Source organism: Onychostruthus taczanowskii, unplaced genomic scaffold (assembly GCF_017590055.1).
Source record: "Onychostruthus taczanowskii isolate IOZ18803 unplaced genomic scaffold, ASM1759005v1 scaffold17, whole genome shotgun sequence".
In the NCBI taxonomy this organism is placed as follows: domain Eukaryota; kingdom Metazoa; phylum Chordata; class Aves; order Passeriformes; family Passeridae; genus Onychostruthus; species Onychostruthus taczanowskii.
Window position 1 is genome coordinate 5,481,363 of NW_024498906.1, and position 16,196 is coordinate 5,497,558.

The 16,196-nt window shown below is 38.7% G+C and overlaps 1 long non-coding RNA gene across 1 annotated transcript; it reads right to left on the reverse strand.

The window, feature by feature from the left end:
* Window positions 1–254: 254 nt before the first annotated feature.
* Window positions 255–12,004, reverse strand: LOC121333556. The gene is made up of 5 exons (XR_005952308.1): window positions 11,883–12,004; window positions 5,698–5,765; window positions 1,584–1,720; window positions 721–796; window positions 255–480 (listed from the first exon to the last, which is right to left on the reverse strand). It is a non-coding gene; the product is annotated as an uncharacterized LOC121333556 (long non-coding RNA).
* Between the last annotated feature and the right edge of the window lie 4,192 nt (window positions 12,005–16,196).

Genomic DNA, 16,196 nt, shown 5'->3' on the forward strand with positions numbered 1-16,196 from the left:
CTTGCTAGTCCTTTTCTTTGGAATTAAATGGGCTAGTTTTAATGTTGTTGGTTCTTTCCCTTTCTGAATTTCCTGAAGGATTAAAGGAGAAAAAGTATGCCCAAGAGGAACAAGTAATTTATAAATATATGACAGGAGTAGTTATGCAAACAAACAAAATATCTGATAAAGTAGGTGAAGTGACTTCATAAAATTTGCAATGTATTGTGAGTCAGATACATATTTTAATGGTTTTCATTGTTATTGGGTTCAGATACATGGAAAAAATACAGCAATTTAAATTTATTGAAGTTTTACCATGATACAGATGGCAGGTGCACTAAAGAAGACAGTGCTACAGACTGCGAAAACAGGGCAAAAATTCTTGCTTCTGACTTAACATCTTCAGAAAACCTTTATTTTTACCATTCTTATCTTCTTGTTTTCTTGATGGTGCTGTACTGATGCTGATACCAACTACTGCACTAATCCCACACAGACCTGAAAGTTGAGTAAAGTCTGTATTTAGGCTCAAATTTCTCATGTTAGGCTTTGCATATCGTTTGTACACAAACTTGTAAACACAATCTGACAAAGCTCTGTTCTATCAAGCAAGCCCAGGTCCAACAGATACCTGTCTTGGAAAAGGCACAGTGTTTTCAGCAATATTTTCTGCATCAAGCATAGCATATTTCAGCTGGAACTCTCTGGCATCTACTGGGGGCAGAATACATGACATACCTCTCAAACATATTGCAGCACTGTCATGGTTTACTCCAGCAGGCAACCAAGCCCCCTGCAGTCACTCATTTACTTGCTCGTGGTCAAAAGAGGGAGAAACAAAAGAGTAAAAGTAAGAAAAAACTCGTGGGTTGAAATAAAGAGTAGATAATGAGTAAACAAAAGATAATGAGTAAACAAAAGCTGTGCACACAAGCAAAGCTGAGAAAAGCAAGGAATTAATTCAGTGCTTCCCATGGGCAGGCAGGTGTTCAGCCATCCCAGGAAAGCTGGGCTCCACCATGCAGTGACAAACACATCACTCTGAACATCCTGCCTTTCCTTTTTGTGTGCTGAGCCATACACATCAGATGATCTGGGATATCCCTGTGGTCAGCTGGGGTCAGCTGTCCCTGCTGTGACCACACAACATCCTGTGCACCCCAACCTCCTCACTGGGGAGGGTGAGGAACAGAGGAGGCCTTGGCATGTGCAAGCACTGCTCAGCAATAACCAAAACACCCCCGTGTAACCAGCACTGTTTCCAGCAGAAACCAGAACACAGTCCCATACCAGCTACTATGGAGAAAAATAGCTCTACCAAAGCCAAAATTAGCTCTGTCCAAGCCAAAACCAGCACAAGCAGGCGCATGAAAAGTTCACAAAAAATAAATAACCCCCAAGGGAATAAAAGAATAAACTCTGATTTGAGCAAAAGCAGCACTAACCTAAAGCATTTTAGGCATGAAACAGTCATTTTGTAACAGTCTGAATATTATAAAGATCTCTAAGGCAGTTCTCAGTAATGTTATGTATGGGTACATAATTTCTTGTTAGATTAAGTCATCAGCAAAACTAAATTAAAAGAATCTATGTGCACATACATTTTTTTTTTCTAATCTTCACAGTCCGCATTCAGGCTGAGCATCCAGATTTCCTCTTCTGTCTGATAGTTCTTGCTCCAGCAACAAGGAATATTGATGCACATTCTGGGGGCAGGCTTGACATTGGAGTCTGCCATCTAGGACAGAGAGAAATTTCACAACAAAGCACTTTGAAGGTAATTCATAGGAGATTATTGTCAAGACTTGTGTTCATTCATTTTTCAGGTGGATGATTTTTCATACAATGTTGATCTGTCCCTTGTTTCGCCCTCCCTATTCCGTATCTTCCAATATCATCATCTTGCTGGTAAGAAAAAATCCATTTTGGTAACCGAGGGAGAGTGATTCTCCAGCTACCTTAAAGCATAACCTAAATTATCACCTTCATAAGCAATACAAACAAAGTCATAAGTTCCTTCTGTGTTCATTCCTGTGATCACATGGTGTTTCTGCAGCATCTTTAATAGAGTGTCTCAAACTAATTTTCCAGCAATTACCAAATTATAGCACATATGAGATCTAAGATTTTCAATAGTCCCATTTGTTTTAACATCAAAATTCACATTCTTAGAGTTTAGAAGATTAATTTTAAAATATGCTTTAATTACTTTTATCAAATTAAGAAAAATTAATTGCTTTTAGAATTTGAAACTTTAATATTAATAGAATTTTAAATGTATAATTATAAAGTTTTAAAAAGTTGTTATGGCTTTTTAAAACCTGAACTTTCTAAAATTCTGAAACATGAAGTTACCCTAGACAAATAACTTAATCCTTTTCTATCAGTGTTTATATCTGTTTTCAATAATAAAAAAGAATCCAAACTTCAGTTGAGCAATGTAGAAAAGTGAAACTAAAGCCAGAGTGACTTTAAATATTACTCACACGGCATGCCTCTCAAAATTATTACCCTAAATGACATGGAGTACTAGATATTAACAATTTATGTTAATTTGTTCCTTTAAAAAGCAGCAACAAACTAAACACTCCTTTGCAGTTGTCTCTTAGGTTTGCATCCAGAGAGAGGCAACAGGGTAGGCATTCACACCCTTTTAGTCCCTGTCGTACTCCAGACACGAGCCTTGCTAGGAAGGTGACATAGATTCACTAAAACAGAATGGGGCTCCACTTTAATGAGAGCCTAAATTCAGAAAAGCAATGAGTATCACGGTAGACTGTTCCCACAGACCATGTCACCATCCAGAATAAAACACTACGGCCCCAGTTTGGGAGAATAGAACGAGAGCTCTGAGCAGCCATGACAGAAGCACTCAAAGGATCTGGAAAAGAAAGTCATCTTCAGTATGAAGCTCCATCCACTGCCAAGTTTTGGAAACTTCTACTTTTAATTTGCTTGAATGCTCTTTAAAAGAGCTGTGCAAAAAATGGCTGACAGTTTTAAGAGAGTAGCTCTTTCTCTGTCAAGAATTAGATGCACCTGTTGTTCCACACATACAACAATAAAAATTATGCTACGTGTAAAACACAGTGGATCTCATTCTTAACCACATTACTGCTTATTTATGCAGCCTGTCAGGGTCCAACACAACAGGCAGGTAACAAGAAATGAGCTTCAGGTGGAACGTGTGCGTAATATCATGGACTAAATTTGTATGGTGTCTCCTTATGTTTTTCAGGAGGCATTGCTATCGGATTAGTTGAAATGGAGTATCATGGTCTCTAAAACAGAGCACACTCTAGTGTGTGTAGGGGGGAGTTGATTGTTATTATTACTTTCATGGTCATATTTTGGAAAGGCTGTGAATTTTCTTGCAGACAGGATACCTACCAGGTTTACTCAGTTTCTATATTCTTCAAATATGCTTTGGTCCATGTTCTGGAAAAATCCATACTAGTGGCTCCTTAAGAAAACTGCCAGCATATTGTGTCACTTGAGATATTTTCCAGCACGTGCTTATTAAATGGATTTTCCTGGCACTCTGTAAAAACTCCAGATGCCCTTGCAGAGATGGCACCTGATGCAGAAGACTGCCACAGCCTTTCCTAGAAACCCCCTGATAGTGGCTGCAGCAGCATCGGGCCGGTCAGCAGCTGGAGCTCCACTGAACTCGGGCTCTGTGCCATGAATGAGTGATGGAATGTGACAGGGCTTTTTGGGAACACACCCAACAGTGGGCACACATCAGTACTTTCTTTAATATCTCTGCATATCAGGCTGTATATATAGCTGGTTAATATACATGACATGCATTACATCATCGATATAATTGGATTAAATATAAATAACTTTTTTTAATAAAACATACTTCAGCTTCAATGACAGTAGCCTTCCATTTATATGGTATGGGGACCTCAGAGAGAGAATTATCAGGAACACCTAATGTTGTGGTGCAGGATTCATTTGGTGTGTTCTGTTCCCCCCTAAAGCTATAATGGTTCAGTCCTGGGATCCCCCTCTCCCCCTCCCCTGGAACCTCTCTCTCTGAGAGTGTCAATTCATTCTCTCCTCCCCTGTTTCCCTGGTTACCTTCTGTCAATCCCTCCCCAAGTTCTGTCCATCACCCACTGTCTCCTTCCCATATTCCAGAAAGTTCTCCTTTCTTCGGTGGGGGATTGGATCGGGAACAAGGGTCCCTCCCTGTCACATTTCCTATTGGCTAGCCGGCATGTTTCTCACAAGTTTGTTCACTCCCTAGTTCTCCCTCATTGGTCAATGTGTCGTGTTTCCACCCCCTTTATAAGCTGCTGTATTCCTGCCTCGTGGTCCCTGCTCGGCTGGTGCGCCTGGAGTTAATAAAAGGCTCTGGATTTTACCCGCGAGGAGGGTCCCTGTCTTCATTCTTCTACTTCGCCTGCCTGCTGCTCCCTGCTGCCCCTTGCTGAGGCGCTCCCGGGACGCCCCGGCGCATCTAGGGAGTGCCCCCCGGCTGTCGGCTGCCGTGCCTTCAGCTCAGCCAGCGAGACCTCCTCCCTGCCCGGGCGAGTAGAGAAACTCGGACAGCAGCACAGCAACCTAATGATAATGATGCAGCTGAGACAAAGATAACATTTTTGGGTTTACCAAGAATAACAGGTACATTTTCATTAGCAACAGAAAAAGTGGCTAAAAATAAGCTGAGCCACAAATACATATTGCAAATAATGGAAAACCCAGCTCCACACCAATCTCTTTTTTTCTCCCTTCAGTTTGCTTCCTCTGTATTTTTGTCTCCAGGACTATCTTCTCTTTGTATTTGGGGGAAAAAATCTTTCCAAATTTTTGGAGGAGTTTAGACACAAATAAAGGATAAATCTTTTTTTATTTCAAATTGTTGGCTAAAGATTAGCTTTCACTTTAGAGAACTTACAGTGAGGTTGTGTTTAACCCAGTGCCTTCACCCATACGAATTAGAGTGGAAGCATCCACATCTGAAAGCTCAGAAGCCTGCACAGATTGCCTTGTGGCCCTTGAAGAAGGCATCTCCCTGCATGCCAAGGCAGAGCACATCTGCCTAAGGGTTTTGGGGAGGCAGAGACCTGTTTCTGCCACTCCCTGATGTGGGCAGATGCTGGGAAGGGTGGCAGCAACAGTGCAGTTTTCCCCTCCCTTCCTCTCCTCTTTTTCACAGTCCTCTTCAACTTAGATTTGCACTCACTGTAAGTACAGATATTCTCTAAAAACATGAATAACCTGGTCGTCATGAAAATGTGCAATCATGTGAATGCTTACTCATTTTCACAACCTTATTCTTCCTCCTGAAGATAAAACTGATGGGAATAATTATACAACTTTTGCATGTAAGCACGTAGATTTTACATATAACACTTTGAAAAAATTAAATATGTTCTCATTTCTAGATTTTTGCATCCCTAGCTCTTTGGGACATATATGGGAAGTTGGAAAGCTATCTGCTTTAGTTTCTAGGAACACAGTGAATTTCAGAGGCCCTTTTTTTCTAGCCCTTGGGTATCATGTAAAAGCTGAGGACCCTGAAGAAAGCCTTATGTGTATCCCAGCAAGACTGGCAGTCATGGCCTGGGCTGTCCCACCTGTCCTGCTCTAGAGTCTGACCTACCTGAGAGGCAACTTCCAGTGGAATTTGTTATTTATGACTATTCACATTTCAAAGAACACCCACGGCATCCAATGGAACACATGACACTGAGAACATACCCTGGTACCATGACACTGATCAGCTTTTTCTTAGCAGGAACCTGACTTGAAATATTCCAATGGAGGACCTGTAAAGAAAGATTAATGTTTCTGTTGAGGAGAAAGTAAATCAGAATCTTCTTAATTTCAGTGTTTAAGTTCCCAGAGATTTTATTGTTCTAAAGTTTAAATCTAAAATAACACAAAGTTTCAAATCTATTTGTTCCCAAAAAGCACAGGTCTAGTGCCTATTAGAAGATCCCTAAAAACAGTGGCACCATATGTTTTTCTTCTGTGTTAGAGACAAAAACCTGTTTTTCTGGACACTCTGTAGCATATAAAGTTTGATTTTATTGACTTACACTTTTAAAACTAAAACCAACTCTTCTAACTTATATTTACAATGGCAATCCAGTACCAATACATTATCACATTTGATTTATTTTGATAACTAACCAAGCTCATAGCAAATCAAAAGTGAATGCAGTAGGTTGTGGAAGAGAAAATGGAAGTTTAAATGGAAGAAGTAGCAAGTATGACTCAATAGTTGAAGAACAGTAATACTATTTGCTATTTTATTTGAGGATATGGTCTGATCAGCATGTTTTACCACAGGAGGGGAGGGAAAAAAACCCAAACACAGAACCCAGTGTGCTCATTATAAACCCCATGATTCTGTCTCCAATATTAACTGGTAAATATGCTAATACTTCACATTTCATTATGGACTGAGACAGGCTACATGACTTGTAAGTCATGTGAAACCCTTAAAAATTAATGCCCTTGAGAGCTGTAAATTTTATGAACCAAAACTGGGCATTTTTAAACAACCTTCCAGTGGTTTTTATGAGACTTTTCTATGCCTCATTAAAAATCTGGTTTGTGCTTTGACTAACACAAATTTTATTTTATTTTTTTCCCTATTGCAGTACTTTAAAAATTCCCTCCAAGCTGAAATTATGTCTTGTAGTGATTGCAGTGATATTTTCTTGTCTTTCATTCTTTTAACAGTTTGCAATTCTATGAAACCTAAACTTGCCCTTCTCACAAATTAGAATATGGCTTTTACTCTTCATTTTATCCAAGTCATTAATTCTCAGAATTAAACAACATGAACTATCACAAACAGTAAACAATTGCTTCTGTGTATTGATTAAAGCATAATATGTTACTGTTACCTAAATGAGAGCATTTAAACTCATATCCCCAGTGTAATTTTGGAATAAACTGCTGAATACCAGCATTTCAAAATCTATTTGAGTGTTAAGGCCCAAGTGATAGATCACAGATGTCTTACCTATTAAGAAAGTGCAACAACACGATATTAAAAAAAAGTCTCTTTCTAAATACACTTGCAGTTTTCATGCTCCGAAAATATTTCTTTTTTCTTTTCATATATAACTGTCTCTTGTGACAGAATGATAACTCACTTGCCATCAATCAGTTCTAGGACATCCAGGAAATTGTGAATACACAACAGAGCTTCCTCAGCATTTGACTGAAGTGGAACGTTTCGAAATTCAATTAAATTTTAAATCAGTAAAAGGCCTTTTCACACTGACATTTTCCATGGTCTGTATTTATTCTTTTTAAGTCATTTTTAATTCATTTTCTCATATTTTAATTTTTTTCAAGCCATATATTCTATATAAAACTCAAAGGATAATCTGCTTCTTATATCACACATTTCTTTGGTTGCTACCAGTTGGGTGATTTCAATAAAGATTTGTTACAATAGATAGAATAGGTAGCATTAACTTTTCAGCAGTTCACAAAGGAAAAACGTTTGCTTGGGTGCCTGGTATTTTTTTCCCAGAGTGCCTTGCTGCCCTTAACACTTCTGCTGCTAATGAAAGAAGAGGATAACCTGATTCTGAATCAGCAATTTGTTCAATAAGAAGGGGATTATTTCCACAGCTGTTCACTTTATAAGGAATTTATTTCCACACCTGGATATGTTTTGGTATCATGTCTGCAATTAGCAGTGTTTGCATAAGTCTCAAAATTTCCTGTTATAGTGCCAGCAAGCAGAATTTAAGATAATTCAGTTTGATAAGCAAGCAGAAAAGGAATGTCTTTGCTTCATTTCCATTGCCAGCTGGTGATGGTGAGAGGTAAATTGGCTCTTGTGCCTTCAAAGCTCAAAGCAGGTGAAAACAACATTTGTTTTATTTTCATTAACATTTTCCTGAGGCCTATTCACACATTCCTGCTTTACTTGGATGAGGAATACTATTTCAAAATGTTTCTCCAATGCCCTGCCCTTATGATGCTTTGGTGCACACCACGAATTTGGCTCAGCATGCTTGATCTGAACTTCCTTTGGATGGAACTGAACCTCATTGAGCTCTCCAGGTATTCACTGAGTGGGAGCTCAGGCCATGGAACCAGACAAGACTTGGCCTGAAACCTCCTTTTCCTCCCCATGCTTGAAATGTGTGTACCATGGACACGGCGTGCTCAGCACTGCCTGCTTTGCTGGCCAGGGCTGTTCACATTGCTAAACCTGACTGAGGAACAGAAACATAATCCCTCTCTGCTTACAAAATAAAGTTGTTATGAAATGTAAATTCCTGAGAACATGAACCCTGGAAAAACTTGATGTCAATCACTCTATGCTAATATATATGTAATGAAATGCAAATGTCTGTTTACAAAATTAGTTTCACAAGGAATTGCTTAATGTCTGGTGGCCTGATATTTTTCAAAGATCGAGATTAAAGCAGATATATGCACATTACTTTTCACTTAAGTGGACAAGATTACACAAAGCTGGTTGTAGAACAGCCATCCTTACCATGGGCTATATTACGGCAGTTAAGATTGTTTTACAATTGACATTTTTTAGAAAATCATTTCATATTCAGAAAAATGAGTAGGTTTACCTGACAGGAGCAGGAACATACTGACCTCATCTAAATGGGTAAAAGCTCATGGGAGCACTTCTGGTGAAGGTTTTATAAAAATGTCAGGCAGAATGATTTTACAGACAGCAGACCCCATGAACCCTCATACGGTATTTTCAAAAGTACTTGCACACACTTGTAAGATGATGAATGCACTAATAATGTGAGAGAGGAATAAAGTAGGATGCAGAGGATCTAACTGGGTCTCTAAGTTAAAGACCAAAAAAAATATTTCCTGTTCCTCAGATTTTTTTTTTTTTTAATTTTAAAACTATCCAAATGTCAGAGACAGGGTTATGACCTCTTTGAACTTGCTACCATTCTAATATTGGAGTGCTTGCAACTGAAATATTATGGTTCAATTTCAACAGACAAACAGGTAATTCCAGATAAAACCACATACTTTCTTCCCTACTCTGTTATTACTTCAAACAAACTTGGGAGGCTAGGGTGTCTCCAGAGGATAATCCATCCAAGGACTATTCAAGAGCTAAAACAGGAGGAATTATTCCTATTCTGTAGATGCCTATCTCTACTTGAAAAGGGAGCATAACATGTAGTATATGCTGACTATTTAGGTTACCATAGTTCAGTATGAAAATTTCCATTCTCAGGGTTCATTTAAAATTTTTGTGGTAGATGAGAAAATTCCCTTAAAATCTTTCTATCAGTGCTAGCTTCTGCTCTGAAGTCCTAATTCTTTCCTCTTTTTAACTTATTAGGATTACAGGTATGATATCACTCCATTGACACAAATGGGTGTTTGATCAGATTTCTGAGCTCAGGTCAACCTGTTCACTATTGACCATCAGCTTTTCTTCCTTTCCAGCATTGTCCTTGTCCAGAATGAGCCCAGACTCCATTAATAAAACATAATTGTCAATGCTGTTTCATAGTCTGACTGCTCAGAAATGCTCAGATCAACTGCTCTCTGATGCTCAGATGGGACCAGAGACAAAGAAACAGGGTTTTGGGTAGCAGTGGCTTTGCAGTATTGTAACCTCGGGGCATTTCCTGACCTTCATTGCCCTGCCAACCTCTTTGCAGCACTATGGGTGCCAGTGAGAAAGCGAAAAGGTAAAATCAGCATAACCACTGCTGGCTGGGGCACCACACTAAATCCTAGTGCCCTACCTGGAATGTTTCACCTGTGGTTACCCTGTGTTTCCATGGGCAGGAATGGAGGTTTCTGTGCTGCTTTTAGTACAAGTGTACATTCTCACTCATCACAGAACCAAAGGCAAAGAAATCCTCATGGTCAGCCAGTTGAATTTTCCTGGTTTTGAAATAGGGCTTCACCTAGTCAGTGTATGTAAAAGGTGGTACATCCTTCCCAAAATTACATCACATGACTTCCAAATAGAGAGTAATTCCTTTTGTTTATGGAGAAAATTAGTAAATTTAGTAAACTCATTTGAATTCAGTCTACCCCTCTATAAAGCAAGTGTTCAAAACCATTTTACAGAGCTTTTATATGAGTTTACACATTAATTTAGATCCTTTCAACTGCTATATGGCTACATATTGAATATTTATTTCATAATAAAAAATTAGAATTTCTGGGATTTTACAAAAAGTTTTTTTTATTTTCTTCAACTGATAGTTCCATTGGAAACAAAGGTAGATAATTATATTTTATTAATATTTCCAGTAGTGGAGTTATGAGTATAATTTCTTCTAGTCATTTTTTACTTTAAAAAAAAAAAATAGGAAAGGAAAACCTATATATGTAGAAAATTCTGAACTCCACATATTTCATTTACAATAGTCACACCATGGTTGCAAAGAAACATATTCTTAACTTCATTTCCAGATCACAGAATATTCTAAGTTGGAAAAGAAACTCATGGATCATCAATTCCAAATTTTCTTGCAATTATGTTCTCAACTTTTGTATCATCAGATTTGCATATTTTGGTTGGACTTCTTTAATTTTTTTGAGGGCAATGTTTGATTTGTGTTGTTTTGTATTTTACTGAGATCTGCTTTAAAACAGTGAAGTGTTTCGGGGCAATCTCATCTAAATCTGAAATAATAAGTCCTGATGCGCCTCAGGTGCAGAATGAGTCTGTGCCCAGCTAGAGCTGTCCAGTGCTCTAAGTTTCAGAATGCCTATTAGCTAAAATCCACTGCTGTACCTGAGCAGGATAAATCTGTTCTTGGTACATTTATTTGAGCTATGCAACATTTGCAGCTTCAAAGTGAAAGGGACTCATGGTAGCCTGAGCTTTATAAATTGTAATAAAAGTCAGGTTATGCAATGAGTTTCAAGGCATGGGTATTATGAGAATTCTTCATAACTTGGACTATCCCACCCCTCTTTTTTTTTTCTTTTAATCTACATAGTTATCTTATCAGATATGTCACAGCCCAGAGATAATTACATCCAAAACAAACAACAAGCCTACCTTCTCAGTTTGACTCCTCTCCAGCCTGCTGGCCTCAGCTCTTTAGTTCTTGACACAGCAAATTCTAATCACAAACTTAACTCAGAAGAGCAGCAATTCTTGTTAGTCCCTGCACTTAGTATGACCTATTTAAGATACCATCCTAGCCCTGCTAATCTCGGAAATTCAATCGATAAACCTGGCTCTGCTCTTTCAGGTGCCTGCCCTAACACAACCGTTAAATGCAAGTGCAGTGACCTTCCCCAGTCCTGATATCAATCAAATGCCAAATGCCACTGCTGGCATTGACCTTCATCTTATCTCTGAAGGCTTTATAGGATCTCTCGGTGAAACACAGTGGTTGGACTTGATTCTTATTCTAAACCACATTCTGTTATTGGTATTTAAACAAGATACTGTAATGTCCTTGATTAACTTAAGCAACAATCACAAACATATAGCTCATTTGATTTGTTATTTTCTGGGCATACCTTCCTTCCAGTGGTAGTATCTGAATCTAAAGAAAAACCATTGTTGTTACCTCATGCTAGTTTATTCTCATATAGTCAAGCAATTAAGCTAACCCCAGATAAATTCAGGCAGTTTTCCCAAAGACTGACACAAAGTCTGACTCAAATGTAACACTACCTTTAACGAAGTCAATCAGCAACCCTCTGTTGGCACTCACTCTACTTAGTACAATAAAATACAATAATTCTTAAAGCCTAATGCCAAACCTCTATTTAACATAGGAGTTTATTAGCTCCATCTAAGCAGGGCCAGAGCAAAATGTATCTAAAAGTGCCACTCTATGTGCCAGGCAGAATTCGTACTTGACATTAATTCTCATACTTCAGCTGTCCCAAACCCCACTACAGGCCTAAAAATAGCATTAACACAACAAAGCACTCACCCCTCTCAGAATAAATTGTAGGCTGAATGAGGCAGAATTAATCCAGGAGTTAGTCCTTCAAACTCTGCTGTCCTGAGATCTAACTCTGGGCTAAAATATTCCCACCTCTGAACCTTGCAGGATCAAACCAGCCTCTCTTCCTCTCCCAGGGATGATCTGGAAATCCTCAACATCCCATGATTCACCTTCGATAATCCCACCCCTGAACCTTGCGGGATCAAACCAGCCTCTCTTCCTCTCCCAGGGATAATCTGGAAGTCCTCAACACCCCATGATTCACCTTCGCTGTTCCAGGACTGCTCATCACCTTTAGGCATGCAGTATTTTTAGGCACAAGGATGATCTGGAAATCCTCAACATCCCATGATTCACCTTCCCTGTTCCAGGACTGCTCATCACCTTTAGGCATGCAGTATTTTTAGGCACAAGGATGGGATTGTTCCATACCTAACCACAGCCATAATGAAAACTGTTCTAATTCGTTCTCCTCCTGAATTCTGTGTAAGATATTTGCCCATGTCAGCAACAACCTTTATTGATCTTAGCATTATTGAGATATACAGCTGTCTCCACTGTTCTAAATTTTCCTGCTGCTCTAGCAGTGGTAGCAGGGATCTCCTGACAGCTCCTGGTCTGACAAAGAGTCCCAGCTGGGCGTTTTCATAGAAGTCAGTCACAGCACTAACGGGTAGCTTAATGTTAATTCTTGAGCCAGTGACAGATTTGGCTGTATACTGTCAAGAAGAGATTAGGACTAGAGTTAGAGGACTGGAGAGCACAAAGGCATTGGGAAATTTATTACTCACTCCTGTGAGGCTGGGGTAGGAGTTTTTCACAAGTGAATGTTTTAAGACTGTTAGGAATTAATGAGATGAGTGGTGGCACTGTAATTTCATTAGGGTTAAGACTAGAAGTAGCAGGTTTTAAAGAACAAAATGTATCATGACAGATCCACAGAGTTAGGATGTAACTTTTATGTTCTTATAATAATATCAGTCTTTCCTCCTTGCTCTGATGGGCTTCAGGGGAAAACCAGCTTCTACCCTCATAGGGGCAGCAGTCATGAACTCCAGTCTTAATCACAAATTCTAATACAAATTCTGCTGGATAAAATCCTCCTGTTAACATCAATCTCTCCAGTTCTTTATCAGTCTTCTGACTTAATGTGGGTCACAGGCCGCAGATGGCCTGGAGGCAGTCACTGGCATTACAGAACCAAGCAGGTCATTAGATCAGAATGTGATCTAATCAGAATCTGTGCTTTCAGATTTTCAGTTCCAGAAGAGACCCAGGTAGCATTCATAAAGGCAGGAGCCAAGCTTGTTTAATAGAAATAGTAGTCAGCTTTATTTAATGAATCAACAGTAATGTTTGGATTGTCAAATTACAGTCTCACAAATAATCAATGAACCATTCCTTCCATCAAACACCTAGCTCCTCCTTGGTTCCTGCAGAGGTCAAAAAAATGTTCAGCTCTGTTATTTTATATATAGAAGAATTATTCTTATTCTTTAGCAAGCCACAGGTATTTCTAGTTAGATAAACTTTTCCCCATTGGTTTTCTACTTCTTCTGGAAATTTATATAAATAGCTATAAGAACAGCAATCTAACCATAGTATGTCAACAACAACAAAAAAAAAAAAAAAAAAAAAAAAATTACAAAAAAAAAAAAAAAAAAAAAAAAACCAAAAAAAACCCCACTCTAATTCTCTAATTTTTCTTTTTGACACATAATCAAGACCAAGTATCTATACAATTTTCCAATTCACAGCTGATTATATGTTTATACCTGTTCATCTTCTAAGCCATCACTCTTATTTTTCTTTTTGATACATTATCAAGACCAAGTATCTACACAATTTTCCAATTCACAGCTGATTATATGTTTATACCTGTTCATCTTCTAAGCCATCACTCATTAAGATAGCCTCTAATGCTGCTTAACTTGAAGGTTAGGGCCTTTGTATATTAAAGTTCATTCCTCCCAACCCCTGCTGTCTTAAATAGTAAAGCAAAATCTAATTCTAACTCAAATCTTGCCAGTCCCAACTATAACACCTTGTTTGTTCTTACCCCGTGCTCATCTGCTTGCCAAAGCAGGAGGGAGAGCATTCATAGATGAGAAAGACAATTACTGGTCCAACATATGCAATTGTTTCAGAGTGAGGACTGACCTAGGTTATATTTTAGGAGGATTTAGTTCACAGGACTGCTTAAAATATTTCAGTAAAGTTCATGTTTTGGATACAATTTGGACAAAAGAAGAATAATGAATAAACAGTGTCACCATGATATTTTATGAAAATCACTTTGCCAGGATTTTTTCTCCTGAGAAGCTGAAAAGCCTCAGAGGAAAATAAAAACAATGGTTATCTGCTGCTGTGGAATGCAACAGGTGCATCTTTGATTGGTCCATGTGAGTTGTTTCTACTTAATGACCAATCATGGTCCAGCTGTGTTGGACTCTCTGATAGTCACAGGTTTTTATTATTCATTCCTTGCCTTGCCTTCTGATGAAATCCTTTCTCTCTATTCTTTTAGTTTAGCTTTAGTATAGCATTTTTAATATAATATCATAATATAAAAAATCAGCCTTCTGAAACATAGAGTCAAGATTCATTTCTCTTCCCTCATCCTGGGGACCCTCGAACACAACTAAAAAACTGAGACACACAAGGCTGATGAGAATGCTCTGGTGGAGAGAAATAAGTATCATACTTTAGTCTGGACCAGGATGGATTCACTTGTCAGCAAAATATATTAAAGTTTAAATCAGTAATGTCTGAACAAGTAGTTTACTGCTTAAATAATCTTATATCCTTGTGGCTAAGATGATGGAAATTTACAAAAAATCTTAATGTTTTGTAGTAAATTCTGGATGAAGATGTGGCTCAGCTTCAATTCAGGGGTCAGAGCAGGAAAAACTGAATAGCTAAGATTATTGCTACAGTCAGAAAAAGTTTTACATTTAGTAGCAAGGAATATGACTATCTCTGGGCTAAGGGTAGACCTTTTGCTTTTTGAGGGAAGCAAGATACAAGGCTTGTAGGATTGGGCTGAGCTGCAGTGGTGTAGTTTTAACTTGAGGGACAGTCCTGAACAGGAAAAGGAAGGCTGTTAGAGTTCAGAAAATCAGAGAAAGTTACTTGGTGTTCAGAGATAGACTACAGTTTGAAAGTTAGGTCTCTGTCTGTAGCTTTCCAAACTTATAGAGTCAAGATCCTGTGTCAGCAGAAATCGAGATTATAATTTATGGTCCTAATGTGTATTGGTGTAACTAGGCCATGATTTTGGTACAGCATGGATCAGTTCTCAAACTGAAAGCAGCAGTTGATCAGGTACATTAACTTCTGTATCCTCTTAAGCAGTCAGAACTGGAATCAGAGGGCATCAGCACAAACAAATAACTCAAAATCTGATTTTCAGGGATATTCTAGTTACCCATGGAGTTTTGTAAACTAATTATGTTTAAAGCTGCATTATGGCTTTGGCTGAGGTTAAAGGCAAGAGAATCATCTTCCAATCATCTGTTGGGAAGCTCAATGAAGGAGGACTCACATGAGGCCTCTTTGAAAGTGCAAAATGTCGTGGCACCATTCTGACAGCAGGTAGGACTTACTGCCCCTCTGGAAGTTTCATGTTGATACTGGTGTTAGATTTGGAGTGAGGACTCAGCAGAGCCTGAAATGCCAAGTTTGTTTCTCAAATACCAAAAGACAAAAGTAAGGGTTTGTAATGAGGTATTGCCATCAGCCAAGGGGATAATGAGGTACTCTGCTGTAGCAGTAATTTGCTCCAGTGTAGGTTGCAGACACAAGTGCCTACATAGGAAATATCCTAAATTGGAATACTAAACTGAGGATAAGTGACAATAGGAATGTTTAAGGGAGACATAAGGTTATGACAGTTAATTCATAGTCAGGAATTCAATTTAGGGGAGCAGGGACTAATGATTGATTTGAATTTGCCGAAGCCCAGGGCACCAGGAATATTTGTCTGCTCTGGGGTGCCCTAATCCCCAGGGGAGCACTGACTTTGACCCTCATTCATGGAGAAAGTTTCCTAGACTTCAAGATAGACTGGAATCCACAAAAGTGTGAAATAGATTATAGAGAGCAGTGTGGGTGTATCACTTGGTGAGAAATTTCGGTTTTGGGATTTTTAGTATGTTGTGGATGGAAGCAAGATGGAGGGCACAGGGTGTTGTCCTGGGTTTCTTCTTCATGCTTCTTCTTCCTTCTTCTGCATGGGTTTGGGTGGCATTTTGTAATTGGGCAGAAAAGTCCACCTTGCAGGCTTTGGGATCAGTTATT